Here is a 20679-nt window from a genome sequence, read left to right on the forward strand (position 1 = left end):
AACCCGACTTTTGAAGCTTATATCTCGCAATCTATAAGGAATTTGGAGATGATCCAAAAATGAAAGTTGTAGCCCTTGATGTCTAGTTTCCAGAGTGCTAAACCATATTTCATTTGGAGTTTTGTACAAAATGTTATCTTCATTATACTAGAGGTTGTCTGAAAGAGTTGGGGAGTTTGTTCTTCGCGATCGCGAAGGGAGCATTTTGGGCTGGAATTTTTTGTGCTTTGCGATCGTGAAGAGTAAATGCTTGGACATAAGCTATATTTTGAGGTTTCATCCATTTTGACATATTTGGTGTTATGGAGCTCGGACTGAAACGATTTTTGCGGCGATTTTCACCATCTGGATTGGGATAAGTGATTATAACCCGGTTTTGGTTAAATTACATGAATCTATTGTTTTTTTTTTCAACAAATTAGTGTTCTCGGTTGAAAATAGTTGAAATGTGAGGTTTGAGCACATGTGTGGGCATCAGGGCAATTATTCATACTCGAAAGAATGCTTAGGCTATGATATGCCTAGAGTTGACTGTTCAGCATAAAGTTATAACGTTTCTTGTATCCGTACCTTTGTTGAGAACTATCTGGGCTACACTTGAGGTTACAAAGAGGCTAATTCCCTAAATAAATGGGGTAGTTACTATTTCTGCGTTAACTTGCTGATTTGAAGCGTGATAGCAGACTTTGCACACGCTTACACTATAGAGTCTAATTTATACCAGTCCAGGAGCATGAGAATATTATTTCATTATCATATACATGTGTATTTATTTAATTGATCCTATCTGATATGCTGGGAATGGAGACCTATGACTACACCGGGCGATTCATATTATTGGCACGTGAGTTGTTCGTGTTTTGTGTGGGAATTTTATTTCTATAATAATTTATCCGATTCATTAATTTTCTTCCTCTACAATTGTTCACATGCACCTACGGTTATCCTCTTCACAAAATTTGTGGAGTTGGTTGTAAGATTGTGGTTGTGGTGGAGCTTGTTGAACTTGCAATATAGTTCTCTTCTTTGAGACATCTCCCATATTTGGGTACACGAATTGCGCAGTGGTGGCTGGAGTTATATTGATATGGCGTATCTGTAGGATAGTTTGGTTTAATAATATAAGGTCATTGGACCTGGAATGGGTACTATCAGGTTTGATTACGGTATATTTAGGAGTATAATATTGAAAGTCGGCTTAGGAAGTGGTTATGGTTATAGTTGGGGCGAGAGAGCTCCATGATTTGTTGACCTAATAAGGGGTCATAAGATTTCCATGCCAGCCCTATCTAATGTAGGTCCGATAACACAACATAAGTGAAATTTCTCAATTCAACCGAACCCACCAGCCTTGGAATCAATTTTCTTTTACTCATCTAAAATTTCTTATAAACAAATCTAAATCATGCAACCTACACACTGTAGAACTCATTACCTCATACACACCTAAAGAACTAATCATACCCTTTACCTTGCCGATCCTACCTACTACCAAGATGTCATATCTATCCGAGTCCCTTCTGAATTATCTTCAAATTGATACTTCACCCCGCCATAACACCACAATCCTCAACCCAGACTCACCACACGAGACCCAAGCATATAACCACACTGCCCTAAGGCTCATAAGCCGCTGAATACTCTCTTAAATATCCCCAAATGTACCACAAACGCGCGCTCACACAATCAATACCTCAGTGCTCAAGCTATAGTCAAACCTCGGCCTCGAGTCCTCCAAACTGGCCCAACATCAACACACAGAAATCACATCTCGCACCTCATCCAGGGAATCACAAGCCGTCGAGGCACAATTGATACTGAGCGCTCATGTGCTCATACGAATGCGTGGAAGGAATTCAAAGAGTTACACTTCAAGTTGAATCAATACCGCACGATAAGAATCAAAGAATGTGAAATTTCCTAAGGGTTCTGCAGCCTCTCGAAGATAAGTACAGACGTCTCCGTACCGATCCGCAAAACTCTACTAAACCTGCTTATGACTCGTGAGACCTATGTAACCTAGGCTCTGATACCAACTTGTCACGACCTAAAATCTAACCATGGTCGTGATGGCGCCTATCGTGTTACAAGGCAAGGCTACTTCCCAAAATATTACTACTAAACAGATTATAAGAATTTAATAAAATATTTCAACATTTAAATTATTCATAAACTAAATCAACTCTAAATATAATATAGAAAAATACGGAAACGAGCCCCAAACATCGGGGTATCACTAAGTCATTAGTGTCTAAAACTATAAACTAAGATATATAAACTGTCTAATTGTCCAAAAGAAGAAATGAAAAAAGGAGTAACAAGCTCCTGCGGATGCTAGCAGCTACCTTGCAGTCTCCAAAGATAGCCGGCCTGACTCAACGATCGCTGCCTTCTAACTCACCTAGATCTGCACATAAAGTGCAGGGTGTAGTATGAGTACAACCGACTCAGTAGTAACATAAATAACTAAGGAACTAAGCAGTAGTGACGAGCTAAGTAAAACAGTCCAATTATTTATTTTCACAATTTAAAAATAAACAAAAATAAATAGGTAAATTCCATAACTCAGTAAATGCCACAAAGAAGTTTAACAGATAAATGCAGCAACAACACAAATAAATACAACCTCACAGCAGTGTCACTCCATCACTCATCACTCGTACTCAGCACTCAACACTCAAAACACTCAACACTCTGCGCTCACTGGGGGGTGTGTACAGACTCCGGAGGGGCTCCCAAAGCCCAAGCGCTAAGTACGGACAACTCACGTGCCATCATATCAATACCTGGATCCGCACGGTCAACTCACGTGCTACGAGGATAACTCGCGCACTTTGGTATCAATACCTGGACTCGCACGGTCAACTTACGTGCTACGCGGACAACTCACGTGCTATGGTATTAATATCCTCACAATCAGGCCCTCGACCTCACTCAATCATATACCTCACTAGCCTCACCATCATCAACAAATATGGGAATGCATCCCACATCAAGTATCACAACATATTAGCAAATAATAGAGACTGAGGTAAACATGTACAATAATTTCTATGACTGAGTACAAATAATGTGAGCATGAATAAAGCCTAAGCATGATCTCTAACATGAAGGCAGACAAGTTCAACAACAAGTAACTACGTAATCACAGATGATGGCCATGAGGCCTCACGGGATGGACCAAGTCTCAATCCCTCTAGGAATACACCCACACGCTCGTCACCTAGTGTGGGTATCACCTCCAAACAGTCACACGATATCAAATTCTCCTGGTTTATACCCTCAAAGCCAGAGTTAAAACTATTACTTACCTTAACAGCGTAAATCTTACTCCGGGATGCCCTCGTCTCTGGACTCGATCTTCAAAAGCTCAGAATCTAATCAAAAATCAGAATACTACTATCAACATAGTCTAAAGAATCGAATTCCACAATAAAAACTACATAAATATACCAAAAACCCGAAATCGGCCAAAACCGGGCCCCCGGGCCCACATCTCGAAATCACTCAAAAATGGAAGAATAATAAACCTCGTCCTCTCCTGAGTCTAACCATATAAAATTCACCAAAATCGAACTCCGTTTGTTCCTTCAAATCCTCACTTAAACTCTCCAAAACTCAAACCCTAACTCCCTCAATTTCAGTTTGAAAGCATCAATCGAATCCCAAAAAACGAAGATGGATTCATGAAATATAACCAAAACTGAGTAGAGAACACTTACCCCAATCCTTATGGGGAAAATCGCCCCCCAAAATCGCTCAAATCCGAGCTCCCCAACTCAAAATATGACCAAATGAACAAACCCTCGTTTTATATATATTTTTCTGCCAGATATGCTGCCTCATTTCTCATGCCAAACGATCCCGCAACTCGCCTTTTATGCCTCCAATGGATTCCTTGTGAAATGTTAGTCGAGTTAGGCTTTTGAATCACTCAATTGGACCTTATAATGAAGGAGATATGTAGGTTTTAATATTTGCAAATCGTGTAGATTTTTAAATACACCGTCAGTGGTAATTCCGTAATTACTCTGATAAATCTGGCAACCTAATTCTTAGTAAAATGAATATAAAATCCTCATACGATGTCCAAATATGACGATGTTTTTTGCTACGGGTCCGTAATTACGATATATATCTAATGCTTCAATCAAAAAAGAAATCAGAGCTCATTTGTTCAATATGATATCATTTATGCTTGAAGAAACGGCGTCGAAACATAAGAAAAACGAGCGCACACAACCCAAACCTATCCTAAACTCACCCGAGGCCCTCGGGACCTCAACCAATAATTCTAGCAAGTCATATATCACTTCCTAAACTTAGTCGAACCTTCGGAACACCCAAAGCAATACCAAATCAACCTCGGATTCAAGCCTAAGAACTTCTAAACTTCCAACTTTCGCCAATTCAAGCCTAATTCTACCATGGACCTCTAAATTACATTTCGGATACACTCCTAAGTCTAAAATCCCCCAACGAAGCTAATCGAATCATAAAAATCCACATCTGAATTCATTTACTCATAAGTCTACTTCCAGTTGACTTTTCTAACTTAACTTTCTAACTAAGAGACTAAGTGTTCATTTCACTCCAAAACTACTCCTGACCCAAACCTACTAACTCGATACAACTCAACACCGTTGAACAACACATAAAGAAGCAGGAATGGGAAAACACGGCTATAACTCTCGGAACGACTGGTCGGGTCGTTACATCCTCCCTCTCTTAAATAAACGTTCGTCCTCGAACAAGCCAAGAGTTGTTCTCAAGACCATCAAACCACCGCATAACCTTACCTTGCACATACCCGGGGGTGATCCCATGCCAGCCCTATCTAATGTAGGTCTGATAACATAACATAAGTGAAATTTCTCAATTCAACCAAACCCACCAGCCTTGGAATCAATTTTTTTTTACTCATCTGAAATTTCTTATAAACAAATCTGAATCATGCAACCTACATACTGTAGAACTCATTACCTCATACACACCTAAAGAACGAATCATACCCTTTACCTTGCCGATCCTACCTACTACCAAGATGTCTTATCTATCCGAGTCCCTTCTGAATTACCTTTAAATTGATACTTCACCCCGCCAACTCGATACAACTCAACACCGCTGAACAACACATAAAGAAGAAAGAATGGGGAAACAGGGCTATAACTCTCGGAACGACTGGCCGGGCCGTTACAATAAATTTCCTAAACTATATCAGAATTTGAAATGTTGGGCCCATGCTATGCACGGGCAAGCATCATCTAGTATATATATAATCATCTAGTATATATATATATATATGATCCGGTTGTTATAGCCTTCTTTCTTGACGGCATTATCAACACAACCGCCTATAACTACTAATTACAAGGCTTCTGATTGGTATTACCCTGCTCTAGTTGTTGGCGCTATTATTAGCGGATGGTTTATTGTTCCATCTATTTTACACAAATAACCGGTCGGATGTATTTTTACTTTATTTGCTCTAATCTATAATTTACGAGACAACATGTATGCCCTGATCTCTCTCTCTATATATAAAGTTGTGTTGATAATGCCATCAAGAAAGAAGGCTACAAGTTATAGCCTTCTTTCTTGATAATAATCAACACAACTGCCTTTAACTACTAATTACAGGGCTTCTGCTAAGTATTACCCTGCTCTGGTTGTTGGCGCTATTATTAGCGGATGGTTTATTGTTCCATCAATTTTACACAAATAGCCGATCGGATGTATTGTTACTTTATTTGCTCTAATCTATAATTTACGAGACAACATGTATGCTTTGATCTCTCTCTCTCTATCTATCTATCTATATATATATATATATATATATATATATATATATATATATATATATATATATATATTAGAAAATTAATAGAAGCAGTATTACATTGCCCATGATTTTATTTGCATATTCTATTAGTAGCAGTACTATTTTGAATTGTGCATCAAATTAATTTTGTATAGACAATGTTAAAGTTTTGAAGTTTGCTTTTGTATGGATATATGCATCGAAGTCCTTTTTTTCCCGTTTTCTTTCAACTCTCTATTTATTTTGCTTATAATAGTGGGGTTCAGACAAACTCGTGTTCAGCTAGACTATTTCATTGAAGTAGCATAAAGCACGTACACTTTGATTTGCATATTGTAACGATCCGATCGGTCGTTTTGAGTATTACAGTCCCATTCACCCATTTACTGTTCAATTTATGCTTTACAGTTATTTTATGACTTACCGGGTTAGTTGATTCGGGTCCGGAAGGAATTCGCAGTGAAATGAGATACTTAGTCTCATAATTGAAAATTTAAGTTAGAAAGGTTGACCGGATGTGGAGTTATGTATAAACGACCTCGGAATAGAGTTTTGATGATTCCAATAGCTCTGTATGATAATTTTGGACTTAGAAGAATGTCCGAAAAATTATTTGGAAGCCATAGCTAAATTAGGCTTGAAATGGTTAAAATAAAAATTTAAGTTTGGACGTTTGACCGGGGAGTTGACTTTTTGATATCAATGTCGGAATTCGATTCTGGAAATTGAAAAAAGTCTGTTATGTCATTTATGACTTGTATGCAAAATTTGAGGTCAATCGGACTTGATTCGATAGGTTTCGGCATCGAATGTAGAAGTTGGATTTTCTTAGTTTCATTAAGCTTGAATTGGGGCATGATTCGTGGTTTTAGCATTGTTTGATGTGATTTGAGGCTTCGACTAAGTTCGTTTGATGTTTTAGAACTTGTTGGTATATTTGGTTGAGGTCCTGAGGGGCTCGAGTGAGTTTCGGGGTGGTTTCAGACTATTTCTAGGCCATTTTTAATTGCTCATTTCTGTCTACTGAGGGGTGCATCGCGATCGCGATCGCGAACATTTGGTCGTGTTCGCGAAGAGCAAACAATATTTTGGGGCCTTGTGAATCGCGATCGCGGAAGCTCTTTCGTGATCGCGTAGAACAAAATCTCTGCTACACTGACCCGACTTTGAAAGCTTAGATCTCGCAATCTATTAGGAATTTAGAGATGATCCAAAAATGAAAGTTATAGCCCTTGATGTTTAGTTTCCAGAAAGCTAAATGTGATGACCCAAAAGGTCATCTTATGCTTTAGAACTCGAATTTGCGCTCTTAAACCTTAAAAATCTCATTTTTTTTACCCTCCTCGATTTGCGCACGCAATCCGGGCAGGTTTTCGCAAAGCTTTTATGTTGAAAATGGATGAAAATAAGAATTTATGCCTTAAAAGTTGATTTTAGTTGACTTCGGTCAACATTTTTGGTAAACAGGCCCGGATCCGTGTTTTGACGGTCCCGGTAGGTCCGTATCGAATTATGGGACCTGGGCGTATGCCCGGAATCGAATTCGGAGGTCCCTATCTCAAGTTATGAATTTTTGATGAAAATTAAAAGTCTAAAAATAAATTATTTTTAAGAATTGATTGATATTTGGCATTGTTAGTGTCGGGTTCGTATTCTGGTTCCGGAGTCGGTACAGGTTCATTATGATATTTAAGACTTGTCTGTGAAATTTGGTGAGAAACGGAGTTGATTTGACGTAATTCAGACGTCCAGTTGAGAAAATAGAAATTTTAAAGTGTTCTTGAGAATTTCATTTGATTTGGTGCTAAATTAGTAGTTCTACATGTTATTTTGGTGATTTGATCGCGCGACAAGTTCGTATGATGTTTTTAGACTTGTGTGCATGTTTGGTTTGGAGCTCTGAGGGCTCGGGTGAGTTACGGATAGGCCACGAGATGTTTTGGACTTTGGAAATCTAGTATTTTGCTGCAGCAGGTGTTCTGGTATGTCCTTCTTCACGTTTGCGAATGTACTCTCCTGAACGCAAAGAGTAAACTGGGCAGCTGAAGATTTCTTCTTCGCGAACGCGAAGGCTTGGTGGCGAACGCGAAGCGACGGGGGCGTTACCCTTCACGAACGTGACAAGCCCATCGCTAACGCGTAGTGTTAGGCATTGGGGAGGGGGAGTCAACCATTCCTTCATCGCGAACGAGGGCAATGCCTCGTGAATGCGAAAGCCAGGGGGGAGTAACCATCGTGAACGCGAGCTGGGTCTCGCGAACGCATAGGCTTGGCAGGCAGTACCCTTTGCGAATGCGACAGTGCTCTCGCGAATGCGATGAACACTGTCGCCCAGCACTTAACATAATCCAAAAACATGATTTTAGCCAAAAATTCATTTTCTCAAAAACCAAACGGCGAGGCGATTTTTCAAGAGCCATTTCTTCCCCAAATTTGTTGGTAAGTGATTCTAAACCATTTTCTTTCAATTACCCATTACATTTCTTGAATTTTCAACCTAAAATCTAGAGTTTTTATGGTAGAATTAGGGGTTAGGGTAGAAACTAGGGATTTCGGGAATTTGGGGATTTAGACCTCAATTTGAGGTCGGATTCCAAAACCAATTATATATTCGGGCTCAGGGATGAATGGGTAAAAGGATTTTGGTCCGAACCTCGGATTTTGACCAAGCGGGCCGGGGTCGATTTTTCGACTTTTTGGAGGAAAATTTTGGGAAATTTAATTTATGAAATATAATTGATTCCTTTAGCAATATTTCATATTAATGAGTCATTTTTGAATAGATATGAGTTGTTTGGAGGTGAATTCCAAAGGAAAAGTTGTGATTGAGAATTAAGTGGCCTTCAGAGCGAGGTAAGTGTTGTGTCTAACTTTGTCTTGAGGGAATATGTATTGTGTGAGTATTTTCTACGTGTTTTGTTGTTGAATACGATGTATAGTTGAGGTGACGAGCATCTATACGTTGTGGTCGAGTTATAGCATGCGAGTGAAATTCCATTCTTGCAAATTTTTAGTCTTAAATCTTGTTATCCATGCTTATTGTTGTTGTTGAAATGTTGGGAGACTTGTATCCGGTTCCACCAAGGTCGATAAAATTATAAATATTGATTCGAGGTTGAGATGTTAAATTGTGAAAGTAATCATTGATGAAATATTGATTTCTTTGTGAAACTTCTCTCTATCCATTGTTATTGATTCTGTGAATTGTGAGGAAGAGTGTAAGGCACGAAGGGTGATGCCGTGCATGATTTATTTATATGGTGAGGAAGAGTGTAAAGCACGAAGGGTGATGCCGTGCATGATTTCTTTATATTGTGAGGAATAGTGTAAAGCACGAAAGGTGATGTCGTGCATGATTTATTTATATGGCGGGGAAGAGTGTAAAGCACGAAGGGTGATGCCGTGCATGAATTATTTATATTGTGAGGAAGAGAGTAAAAGCACGAAGGGTGATGCCGTGCAGTCTTATTTATTATTTGGTGAGGTTTAGAGCAAGAGCACGAAGGGTGATGCCGTGCAGTTTTCCTTGCTATCGTAATTGCTCAATTCGTTTAAGGATTTCCGGTTTAATTTGGTCTTTTCATTATTCTCACTCTTTATGTTGTATTCCCCCACTGTATGTTCCCCTCCCATTATTTATGCGTTATTTATTTATTTGTTGTTGTTGCCACTAGTATGATTATATTGTTCAGGTTATATGTGGGTGTCTTGTCCTAGTCTCGTCACTACTTTGCCGAGGTTAGACTCGACACTTACCAGTACATGGGGTCGGTTGTACTGATGCTGCACTCTGCACTTTCTGTGCAAATTTTGATACCGGCTCAGGTTGATCGAGATTTGCTATTGGTCTGCTATCCGGAGACTCAAGGTAGATCTGTCGATGTTCACAGACCTTGAAGTCTCTGTCTATCTTTTATATCCTACAGTTTTCTTTCATTCAGACAGTTGTATTTCTTTCAGGCTATTACTTGTAGTAAATTCTAGAATGTTTGTGAATTGTGACTCCAGATCTGGGTGGTAGTAATTAATACAGTTTTTATGATATTCCGCACTTATTATATTTCATCTTAGTTAATTATTGTTAATTATTGAATGGAAATAAGGAATTGGTTTAATGATTTTTCTAACGTTGGCTTGTCTAGCAAGTGAAATGTTAGGCGCCATCACGGTCCCGTCAGTGGGAGATTTCGGGTCATGACAATTGGTATCAGAGCACTAGGTTGCCTAGGTCTCACGATTCACGAGCAAGCTTAGTAGTGTATGAAGGATCGGTACAGAGGCGTCTGTACTTATCTTCTAGAGGCTACAGAGTTTAGGAATAAATCTACTTCTTTCATTCCTTATTGTGCGACATTGATTTATCTTGAAACATATATCTCATAATTCCTTTGATCCACTCATGTACGACATTGCACACTCAGTATTAGTTGTGTGTCGATGGTTCGTGATGTTGCAGGTGAACTACGAGAGAGCCAGAGATGCTCAACATTGCCTCAACGTGTGGTTCCAACCGAAGATGCGGGCGTATTCAGAGATCGACCAGTGAATCATGTGAGGGGTGCAACAGACCTTGGCATCTGGTTGATTTATACGAGCTGTGAAGGTTAATATTGTGGATCATCGGACGTGGTGGACTATGACTTCGCGCCGAGTGGGGGGAGTCCACTATCAATGGATGGATTGCGGGGTCATGTGTTATATCAGTTTTGGCCTGAAATGTATATATGTGGTACTGAAAGGTTCCCCAAAATTTACACATGTTTAAGTTCTGAGATTTTGTAAAGGATAAGGTTGGGACTTGCGGTATGTCCGCTTACTTAATAATCCTATACTTTAGTACCAAAGGAGTTAGAGAAACAACTTTAAATCTATAGAATGTCTACTCAGCGTGAACGTCATGGTTGCGAATTTCGGAGTGCTTCGGGGGAAGTACAATGGTTGACGAGATTCTGGACTATGTAGTTCGTGCCAAGATTTGCCTGTATGGAGCTCTACTTTTGTGATCGTTGTGTATAAACAGGGGTAAGGGTTACCCCAAAGAAGATTCGAAGAGTATATTAAGAAATGGGTCAGCTCAACAGTGTTAAGTCAGCATAATAAAAGAAGAAATTGGCCTTGTGAGAGATAATTCTCCACAGGTGTCCGTGGCAAGCTTATGAAGAGGGCAGCATGACTGTTACTCAGTATGAGTCCCATTTTTTGGATTTGGCCGTCATGCTCTCCTTTTACTACCTACTGAGGGAGAGAGACTGAGGGGGGTTTATGGAGCGACTCACTCAACATATCAGGCTTTAGATGGCCAAGGAGACCGAAAGTGAGATTTCTTTTCAGGCGGCTGCTAATGTCGCGAGGAGGATTGAGATGAGTCTTGCACAGGAGAGAGGGTAGAGGTATGATAAGAGGCCTCATCAGTTCGGTAGTTTCAGTGGTGCCTCGTCTGGATGCAGGGGTACTTATGGCACGGGTCAAGTACCTAGAGGTGGAGGTAAGACCATTAGAGGTGGAGGACAGGCGGGTAGAAGGCATCCTAGAGGTGGAGACCCGACCGTTGATATATATGTTTTATGGTATGGCGGAGGTCGTTACATCAGATGGTGTTGTTATGGGTACGACCTCGATTTAAAATAAAGGAATAATTTCCTTAACTTGATTCGGTTCTGAGTATCAAGACGAGTCCTCCTATTGTGCTCCACTTATGAGTGAGCTTCGTAATTCTATAATCTACTTATGTCTTTACTCCTATTGGGAGATTCTATGGAGATAACTACGTTTATTATTCCATATTGGTCACTAATAAGAGCTGTGAGGCCAAATGTGGCTTTCTGTTACTCATTTCGGTAAGTTTTGATGTAATTTACGGATAATTAATTACAAATTGTGAAATATATGCCCTACCAGTGTGAGGTTTATTATGTGTTGTGATTTTTGTTTAATGAAAGTTATTTAAAAGGAGAAAATGGAAAGTTTCGATTGTCAAGATGTGCATATTACTTGTGATTTAGAACTGAGGCTGAGGTCCTCACATTTTAAAATAAATTGATATGTTTAAACCGGGCTATGAGCTGCGGTGGAAGTTATATAAGGACGAGATCCTTGTGATAAAAATTCTTGTGTTTAAATTCTCACTTGTGAAATTAAATTTGTACGATAGTACTAATAGGGAGTCATACCTGCTAGGCTTAATTGAAATTTTTTTGTATGAAATTCTCTGTGCATACCTGCCAAATTCGTGTTGTAATATTGAGTTGTAACCTACGAGGTAGGTGCTCACCCAGGTGGCGTTAAATGTTACTTGTTAATTCGGGTAAATAATTGTGAGGTCTTCATGACTTGCATCTCGTTATCAGTATTATGTGAAGGTTTGCAACGAGATCTTTTATTAACATGAGGTTAATTTGCAATTCGGTAATTGATTATGAACAACTATTAAGAACAAATATCCGCTGCCAAGAATTGATGACTTATTCGATCAGCTTCAGGGTGCCAAGGTATTTTCGAAGATCGATTTGAGGTTTGGTTACCATCAGTTGAAGATTAGGGCATCTGATGTCCCTAAGACAACTTTTTAGACTCGATATGGGCATTATGAGTTTCTCGTGATGTCATTTGGGCTGACAAATGCCCCAGCAGCATTCATGGATTTGATGAATCGGGTGTCCAAACCCTACCTGGATTCCTTTGTGGCTCTGTTTATTGATGATATCTTGATCTACTCCCACAGTCGAGGGGAGCATGAGCAGCACCTTCGGATCGTTCTTCAGACTCTGAAAGACAACCAGTTATGTGCTAAGTTCTCAAAATGCGAGTTTTGGTTGACTTCAATTGTTTTTTTGGGTCACGTTGTATCAGCAGAGGGTATTCAGGTGGATCCTAAGAAGATTGAGGCAGTCCAGAACTGGCCTAGACCCGCATCAGCTACAGAGATCTGTAGTTTCCTGGGTTTGGCAGGCTATTACTGTCGATTTGTGGAAGGGTTTTCATCTATAGCAAGCCCATTGACCAGATTGACCCAGAAAGGTGTCCCATTCAGATGGTCGGACGAGTTTGAGTTGAGCTTTCAGAAGCTCAAGATCGCTTTGACTACGGCGTCAGTGTTGGTATTACCCACAGGTTCAGGATCGTATACGGTATATTGTGACGCATCTCACATTGGGCTTGGTGCAGTATTAATGCAGGATGGCAAGGTAATTGCATATGCATCGCGGTAGTTGAAAGTTCACGAGAAGAATTATCCTGTTCATGACTTAGAATTGGCAGCCATTGTTCATGCACTAAAGATTTGGAGGCATTACCTCTACGGTGTCTCGTGTGAGGTATTTACTTATCATTGTAGCCTTCAGTATCTGTTCAAACAAAAAGATCTTAATTTGAGGCAGAGAAGATGGCTGGAGTTGTTGAAAGACTATGATATCACCATTTTGTATCACCCCAGAAAGGCCAATGTGGTGGCCGATGCTTTGAGTAGAAAGGATGTGAGTATGGGCAGTCTTGCGTATATTCCGGTTGGTGAGAGGCCATTAGCTGCAGATGTTCAGACTTTTGCTAATCAGTTCGTGAGGTTAGATATTTCCGAGCCCAGCCGTATTCTAGCTTGTACAGTTGCTCGGTCTTCTTTGGTTGAGCACATCAGAGATTGGCAGGATGACAATTCTCATTTACTTGTCCTTAGAGACACAGTGCGGCACGGTGGTGCCAAGCAGGTTACTGTTGGAAATGACGGAGTTTTGAGCATGCAGGGTCATATTTGTGTGCCTAATGTGGATGGACTTCATGAGTTGATTCTTGAAGAAGCACATAGTTCCAGCTATTCTATTCATCTAGGTACCGCCAAAATGTATCAAGATTTGCGGCAACATTATTGGTGGAGGAGAGTGAAAAAGGATATAGTTGCCTATGCAGCTCGGTGCCTAAATTGCCAGCAGGTAAAGTGTGAGCATCATAGACCTGGTGGTTTACTTCAGAGGTTAGATATTCCCGAATGGAAGTGGGAGCATATCACTATGGATTTTGTTGTTGGACACCCACGGACTCAGAGAAAGTTTGATGCCATTTGGGTTATTGTGGACAGGCTGACTAAGTCAACGCATTTCATTCCTGTGGCAGTTACATATTCCTCGGAGCGGTTGGAAGAGATATACATTAGTGAGATCGTCCGTCTTCACGGCATGCCCGTGTCTATCATTTCTGATCGAGGTGCGCAGTTTACCTCGCACTTTTGGAGGGAAGTACAATGTGAGTTAGGTACGTGGGTAGGGTTGAGCACAACATTTCACCCTCAGACAGACGGGCAGTCCAAGCGTACAATTCAGATCTTGGAGGGTATGCTTCGCGCTTGTGTTATAGACTTCAGAGGATCATGGGATCATTTCTTGCCCCTCGCAGAGTTCGCCTAAAACAACAGCTACCAGTCGAGCATTCAGATGGCTCCCTATGAGGCATTATATGGTAGGCGGTGTCGGTCGCCAGTTGGGTGGTTCAAGACAGGAGAGGTTCGGTTGTTGGGCACAGACTTAGTACAGGATGCCTTGAATAAGGTCAAGATTATTCAGGATCGACTTCACACAGCTCAGTCCAGGCAGAAGAGTTATGCTGCCGTAGAGTTCGTGATGTTGCATTCATGGTCGGAGGGAGAGTGTTACTTCGGGTATCACCCATGAAGGGTGTAATGAGGTTCGGAAAGAAGGGCAAGTTGAGCCCTAGGTATATCGGACGTTTTGAGATTCTGGAGAGAGTGGGAGAGGTGGCTTACAAGCTTACGTTGCCACCTAGTTTAGCAGCTGTTCATCCGGTATTCCATATGTCCATGCTTCGAAAGTATCACGGTGATCCGTCCCATGTGTTAGATTTCAGCTCTGTCCAGTTGGACAAGGATTTTACTTACGAGGAGGAGCCGGTGGCAATTCTAGTTCGGCAAGTTCGCCAGTTGAGATCAAAGAGTTACCCTTCAGTTCGAGTGCAGTGGAGAGGTCAGCCCATTGAGGCAGCTACTTGGGAGTCCGAGTCCGATATGCGGAGTAGATATCCCCACCTTTTCACCAGCCCAGGTACTTTTCTATATCCGTTTGAGGACGAACGGTTGTTTTAGAGATGGAGAATGTGATGACCCAAAAGGTCATCTAATGCTTTAGAACTTGAATCTGCGCTCTTAAGCCTTAAAATCTCATTTTGTACCCTCCTCGATTTATGTGCGCAGTCTGGGCAGGTTTCCGAAAAGCTTTTATGTTGAAAATTGATAAAAATAAGAATTTAAGCCTTAAAATTTAATTTTAGTTTACTTCGGTCAAATTTTTTGTAAACAGGCCCGGATCTGTGTTTTGACGGTCCCGGTGGGTCCGTATCGAATTATGGGACCTGGGCGTATGCCCGAAATTTAGTTCAGAGGTCCCTAGCTCAAGTTATGAATTTTTGATGAAAATTAAAAGTCTACAAATTAATTATTTTTAAGAATTGATTGATGTTTGGCATTGTTAGTGTCGGGTCCGTATTCTGGTTCCGGAGTTCGGTGCAGGTTCATTATGATATTTAGGACTTGTCTGTGAAATTTGGTGAGAAACGGAGTTGATTTGACGTGATTCGGACGTCTAGTTGAAAAAAGAGAAATTTTAAAGTGTTCTTGAGAATATCATTTGATTTGGTGCTAAATTCATAGTTCTAGGTGTTATTTTGGCGATTTGAACGCGCGAGCAAGTTCGTATGATGGTTTTAGACTTGTGTGCATGTTTGGTTTGGAGCCCCGAGGACTCGGGTGAGTTTCGGATAGGCCACGGGATATTTTGAACTTTGGAAATCTGGTATTTTCCTGCAGCAGGTGTTCTGGCATGTCCTTCTTCGCGTTCGTGAAGGTACTCTCGTGAACACAAAGAGTAAACTAGGCAGCTGAAGATTTCTTCTTTGCGAACGCGTAGGCTTGGCAGCCAGTACCCTTACCGAACGCGACAGCGCTCTTGCGAATGTGATGAACACTGTCGCCCAGCACTTAATAGAATAAAAAAACGGGATTTTAGCCAAAAATTCATTTTCTCAAAAACCAAACGGTGATGCAATTTTTCAAGAGCCATTTCTTCCCCAAATTTGTTGGTAAGTGACTCTAAACCATTTTCTTTCAATTACCCATTACATTTCTTGAATTTTCAACCTAAAATCTAGAGTTTTCATGGTAGAATTAGGGGTTAGGGTAGAAACTAGGGATTTCGGGAATTTGGGGATTTAGACCTCAATTTGAGGTCGGATTCCAAAACCAATTATATATTCAGGTTCGGGCATGAATGGGTAAAAGGATTTTAGTCCGAACCTCGAATTTTGACCAAGCGGGCCCGGGGTCAATTTTTTGACTTTTTGGAGGAAAAATTTGGGAAATTTAATTTATGAAATATAATTGATTCCTTTAGAAATATTTCATATTAATGAGTCATTTTTGAATAGATATGAGTGGTTTGGAGATGAATTCCAAAGGAAAAGTTGTGATTGAGAATTAAGTGGCCTTCAGAGCGAGGTAAGTGTTGTGTCTAACTTTGGCTTGAGGGAATAGGTATTGTGTGAGTATTTGCTACGTGTTTTGTTGTTGAATATGATGTATAGTTGAGGTGACGATCATCTATACGTTGTGGTCAAGTCATAGCATGCGAGTGAAATTCCATTCTTGCAAATTTGTAGTCTTAAATCTTGTTATCCATGCTTATTGTTGTTGCTGAAATGTTGGGAGACTTGTATCCGGTTCCACCAAGGTCGATAAAATCGTGAATATTGATTCGAGGTTGAGATGTTAAATTGTGAAAGTAATCATTGATGAAATATTGATTTCCTTGTGAAACTTCTCTCTATCCGTTGTTATTGATTCTATGAATTGTGAGGAAGAGTGTAAAGCAAGAAGGGTGATGCCATGCATGATTTATTTATACGGTGAGGAAGAGTGTAAAGCACGAAGGGTGATGTCGTGCATGATTTCTTAATATTGTGAGGAATAGTGTAAAGCACGAAGGGTGATGTCGTGCATGATTTATTTATATGGTGGGGAAGAGTGTAAAGCACGAAGGGTAATGTCGTGCATGAATTATTTATATTGTGAGGAAGAGAGTAAAAACACGAAGGGTGATGTCGTGCAGCCTTATTTATTATTTGGTGAGGTTGAGAGTAAAAGCACGAAGGGTGATGCCGTGCAGTTTTCCTTGCTGTCTTAATTGCTCAATTCGTTTAAGGATTTCCGGTTTAATTCTGTATTTTCATTATTCTCACTCTTTATGTTGTATTCCCCCACTGTATGTTCCCCTCCCATTATTTCTGCGTTATTTCTTTATTTATTGTTGTTGCCACTAGCATGATTATACTGTTCAGGTTATATGTGAGTGTCTAGTCCTAGCCTCGTCACTACTTCACCGAGGTTAGACTCGACACTTACCAGTACATGGGTTCGGTTGTACTGATGATGCACTTTGCACCTTTTGTGCAGATTTTGATACCGGCTCAGGTTGATCGAGATTTGCAATTGGTCTGCCGTCCGGAGACTCAAGGTAGATTTGTCGACGTTCACAGACCTTGAAGTCCCCATCTATCTTTTATGTCCTACTGTTTTCTTTCATTTAGATAGTTGTATTTCTTTCAGGCTATTACTTGTTGTAAATTCTAGAATGTTTGTGAATTGTGACTCCAGATCCGGGTGGTAGTAATTAATACAGTTTTTATGATATTCCCTACTTATTATATTTCATCTTAGTTAATTATTGTTAATTACTGAATAGAAATAAGGAATTGGTTTAACGATTTTTCTAATCTTGGCTTGTCTAGCAAGTGATATGTTAGGCGCTATCACGGTCCCGTCGATGGGAAATTTCGGGTTGTGACACTAAACCAATTGTCATTTGGAGTTTTGTACAAATTGTTATGACCATTATACTAGAGGCTATCTGGAAGAGTTGGGGAGTTTGTTCTTCGCGACCGCGAGTGATTTTCCGCTATCGCGAAGGGAAAATTTTGGGCCGGAAATTTTTGTGCTTCGCGATCGCGAAGAGTAAATGCCTGGACAGAAGCTATATTTTGAGGTTTCGACCATTTTAACATATTTGGAGTTATGAAGCTCGGATTGAAGCGACTTTTGCGGTGATTTTCATCATATGAATTGGGGTAAGTGATTATCACTTGATTTTGGTTAAATTACATGAATCTATTGTTGTTTTTATCAACAAATTAGTGTTATGGGTTGAAAATAGTAGAAATGTGAGGTCTGAGCCCATGTGCGGGCATCGGGGCAAGTATTCATACTCGGAAGAATGCTTAGGCTATGATATGCCTAGAGTTGGCTATTCAGCATAATGTTATAACATTTCTTGTATTCGTACCTTTGTTGAGAACTATCTGGGCTACACTTGAGGTTACAAAGAGACTAATTCCCTAAATAAATGGGGTAGTTACTATTTCTGCATTAACTTGTCGATTATAAGCGTGATAGCAGACTTTGCATATTCTTACACTATGGCGTGTTATTTATACCAGTCCAGGAGCATGAGAATCTTATTTCATTATCATATACATGTGTACTTGTTTAATTTCTCATGTATGATATGCTGGGACAGGAGGCTTGTGACCATGCGGGGCGATTTATATTATTGGCATGTGAGTTGTCTGTGCTGTGTGTGGGAATTTTATTTCTATAATAATTTATCCGATTCATTAATTTCCTTCCTCTACAATTGTGCACATGCTCCTACGGTTATCCTCTTCACGAAATTTGAGGAGTTGGTTGTAAAATTGTAGTTGTGGTGGTGCTTGTTGAACTTGCAATATGGTTCTCTTCCTTGAGACATCTCCCATATTTGGGTACACAGATTACGCAGTGGTGGCTGGAGTTATATTGACGTGGCGTATCTGTGGGATAGTTGTGTTTAATAATATAAGGTCATTGGACCTAGAATGGGTACTATCAGGTTTGATTATGGTATATTCGGGAGTATAATATTGAAAGTCGGCTTAGGAAGTGGTTATGGTTATAGTTGGGGCGAGAGAGCTCCAGGATTTGTTGATCTGATAAGGGGTCATGAGATTTTCGCGTGTTTCTTTCATTATCAGCAATATACGAAAGTTTTGGAACGAGGTTTTGTTTGATATAGGGTTTAATATCAGTACCGGGTTGGTTTTGGTTACTGTGATCAGGAATAGTGCTACGAGCATGCAAGTGGTGTAGTATGTTATGTGTTTGTATCCGTGGCTATGGTTATGGCTCGATGCAGCTTGTTCAGACTTATACGGTGTGTAACTGTGAGATTCGGGTCTTGTAAGAAATTCTGAATGGTTGGGAATTGAACTCCAAGGTTTTTGGGCTAAGGTTAAATTAATGATTTTCAGTTATGTTGTGTTGTAATGACCCGGCCGGTCGTTTCGAGAGTTATAACCCTGTTTTCCCCATTCCTACTTCTTTTTGTGTTATTCAGCTATATTATGTTATATTGGGTTAGTTGGTTCGAGTCCGGAAGGAACTCGGAGTGAAATGAGACACTTAGTCTCATAATTGAAAATTTAAATTTTGATGATTCCAATAGCTCCGTATGGTGATTTTGGGCTTAGGAGCATGTCCGGAATATTATTTGGAAGTCCGTAGAGGAATTAGGCTTGAAATGCCGAAAGTTTTATTTTTGAGAAGTTTCACCGGAGGGTTGAATTTTTTATATCGGGTTCGGAACCCGATACTGAAAATTGGAATACCTCTATTATGTCATTTAGGACTTGTGTGCAAAATTTGAGGTCAATCAGACGTGATTTGATAGGTTCCGGAGTTGTTTGTAGAAATTAGAAATTTCAAAGTTCATTAGGCTTGAATTGGGGCGTAATTCATGGTTTTAGCGTTGTTTGACGTGATTTGAGGATTCGACTAAATTCGTATGATGTTTTAGGACTTGTTGGTATATTTGGTTGAGGTCTCGAGGGCCTCGGGTGAGTTTCGGATGGTTAACGGATCAAAAATTGAACTACAACAGGTGCTTCAATTTCCTTCTATTGGAAATTTCTTCTGCGAGAAATCGGGCCCAGATCGAGCCTAGGGTTGAGGGCCACGATCGAAGCTATGATCGATCCCAGGATCGAGGGCCACAATTGAAGCCATGATCGAGCCCAGAGGGCCACGATCGAAGCCATGATCGAGCCCAGAGTCGAGGGCCACGATCGAAGCCATGATCGAGCCCAGGGTCGAGGGTCACGGTCGAAGGCCGGGTCGAAGACATGATCGAAGGCTTAGGATCGAGAACCAGGATCGAGGGCCGGGATCAAATGCTTAGGATCGAGAACCAGGATCGAGGGCCAGGATCGTGGACCTCGATCGAAGGCCAAGATCGATGCAGAACCGAGGTTGTCTGGGTAGAAGTATAAAAACAGGGACTTCGTCCCATTTGCTATTTTTGACAAATTGGAGCTTGAGGAGAGGCGATTTATTTTTAAGGAAAACTTGAGGTAAGTCCCTTGTGATCATTTATACTCCATAATATTGAATTATCATCGAATAATCCGACTAGATTACATGATTTTGAGGTGTAAATCAGAGATTGGAACTTAGATGTTTGGAAATAAGATTTGTAGATTTGAGGGTCGAGTTGAGGTCGGATTTTGGTAAAATTTGTATGGGTAGACTCGTGGTTGAATGGGCTTTCGAATTTTGTAACTTTTGTCGGGTTCCGAGACGTGGTCCCCACAGGCGATGTTTGAGCCAATTTCGGGTTTGGTCTAACTTTGAAGCTTTTCCTGTGGAATTCATTCCATTAACATATATTGATGGTATTATACTGATTGTGAATAGATTTGGAGCATTTGGAGGCCAAGTCTAGAGGCAAGATCATTGCGGGTTAGAGATTTGACCGGTTTGAGGTAAGTAACGATTG

The sequence above is a fragment of the Nicotiana tomentosiformis genome, chromosome 7 (genome assembly GCF_000390325.3).
Source record: "Nicotiana tomentosiformis chromosome 7, ASM39032v3, whole genome shotgun sequence".
Taxonomy (NCBI): domain Eukaryota; kingdom Viridiplantae; phylum Streptophyta; class Magnoliopsida; order Solanales; family Solanaceae; genus Nicotiana; species Nicotiana tomentosiformis.